The 2,250-nt window shown below is 37.8% G+C and overlaps 1 long non-coding RNA gene across 1 annotated transcript in view; it reads right to left on the reverse strand.

The window, feature by feature from the left end:
* Positions 1-904: 904 nt before the first annotated feature.
* LOC135222803 (uncharacterized) overlaps positions 905-2,250 on the reverse strand; it is a 326,159-nt gene continuing 324,813 nt past the window's right edge. The window contains exon 4 of the long non-coding RNA XR_010316345.1: positions 905-2,250. This exon is cut by the window's right edge and continues 371 nt beyond it. This is a non-coding gene — a long non-coding RNA (uncharacterized LOC135222803).

Genomic DNA, 2,250 nt, shown 5'->3' on the forward strand with positions numbered 1-2,250 from the left:
AGAATGTATTATTCATGTAAATGTTATTCAGAATTTTACACAGCACAGTCACGCTCACCAGGTGCCTGTAGCGCGGAGGAACCGTACTGTATGAATGTTGTTTTTTTGTATTCCTCATGTAATTTGTCTTTTTTGGGGTTTATTCACTTTATAATCAGTAGATAATAATACATTTTATTTCTTGCAATAACGGTAAGTGGATTTTTATTTCTGCAAGATATTATTCTTATAGACTAAATGCCATGCAATGATAGTGTTAATTTGTCTTTATATTGTAACTCATACTTTGGCGTCGTACAAAAGAGTGTAAGTATATTTAATACGTATTAGAGTCTTGCTTATTTTCCTCGGCCGGTTTGTATCCGATAAATTCCCGGATTTGTTAACTTACATTCACTCATGTATGCGCAATTTATACAAGCACTCGCACATTGTATTTATACACGTACACATTATGTATATATACACACATACATATATATATATATATATAATTTTTGTCTCGTACAACCGTGATTTTTTTGTATTTACAGATTTTAGCCACAAATATCGTTTACTACAGATTTAGAAAGAATGTATATATATAATAATATATATATATATATATATATATATAGTATATATATATATATATATATATATATATATGTGTGTGTGTGTGTGTGTGTGTGTGTGTGTGTGTGCGTGTGTGTATAAAATTTGATCTCGGATACGCATGGCTTTATATTTACAAATATTACGCTGTAACTATTGTATACTATACTTTGGGGATAACTTGCACCCAAAGGGAAATATAATTGAAGAGTGCTTCGGTAACGGCTGTGATTGAAATTTATATATATATATATATATATATATATATATATATATATAATATATATATATGAGTTAAAGTTGCCTATATATGAGAAGATTGTCACATCTTCCGAAATGTTATCATTTCAAGAGTTAAAATTGGAAAGTATTGTTCAGTTCTGGTTCACTACCTATGAAAGGCTTGGTTTTAAAATGAGTTTTTGACAGAGTTACCGGTTATTATTTCGTTTCCTATTCGTAATCCTACGTATCTTATTTAACTATGAGAGTAATTACATACTACAACTCAATATTATATAGCGATATCAAGGTTTTGAATATGCATAACAAGCTTCTAACCGCAAAACGTAGTAAGTCTTGGCAGCCCTCGTCTGTCGAACTTCCATGGAGATGGAGGGAAGAATGCGAGCTCATGACGCTGCTCCATGCAACAAGCCACACACACGTGAGTTAATTTCTTTATTCGGAAGCACATTAAAGGAAGCCCCAAGCAGTGGGACTTTTTGCTTTTGTGGACAAAGGAGACCAACTCTCTCTCTCTCCCTCAGTTTTAACGGTCGTGTAGCCTCCTCATCTAAGGATTAATAACGCGAAAATCCTGTCATGAAGGGGAGGGAGGTAGGAGGGGGCCAGGAAAAATAAACACGGAATCACCCATCTCTCCAGTGGCGCATCCGGTCTGCTGGTGAGCGTTGTGCAAAGGAGAGGCCCGACCCGTTATGCGGGCAGTGCTGCCACCTGTGGGCCAATTCAGGCGTGACTCAGGCCACGCCCCCATCCTCTTACTTACCACCCTTTACAACAGCCTCTCCGTCACGCTACACACGCACGCAAACCTTTTTCTTTTTTTCATATATATGGGGGGAGGGGGTTGGCCGCATCAGATTTAGTTGCCATTCCTACTGGCCTCTTTTTTTTTTTCCGCATTCCCGAAAAATATCGGGTTTTGGCACATATGATGGATGTATTTCGCCACCTTGTATAATTAATTTTGGTTTAACGGGCATGGCTTTTAATATTTTCACTCGCATGAAATTTGATTGTTCCGCCATATACGTAGAGCGAGTTTTAGGGGAACATCGTTGGCTGTGACGCGCGCACATGCTCGACGGTGACTTTTTGGGGGTGCGCTAATAGCCGGCGGGATTTAAAAAGGAACAAAAAAAAATCTCAAAAGTATTAGAACATTGGCTCTATATAGATCACGCGTTATTCCTTCATTGTTCGCGCGCATTCGCGTGGCTTACACACGTATTTCGCTGTGATATTGCGAAGCCTTACTTGCACGCTGACTATTCCATCTTTGGAATGGGAGAATGTAATTATCGTTCTGGAGTGGGAGTCTCTAACACTCCCTTGCAAACTGTATTATACGAGGTTTTTTCTCCCGTGGCATTCAACTTTCTTTTTATCATTTCTTTGCACATGAGAACT

Source organism: Macrobrachium nipponense, chromosome 8 (genome assembly GCF_015104395.2).
Source record: "Macrobrachium nipponense isolate FS-2020 chromosome 8, ASM1510439v2, whole genome shotgun sequence".
NCBI classification, from domain to species: domain Eukaryota; kingdom Metazoa; phylum Arthropoda; class Malacostraca; order Decapoda; family Palaemonidae; genus Macrobrachium; species Macrobrachium nipponense.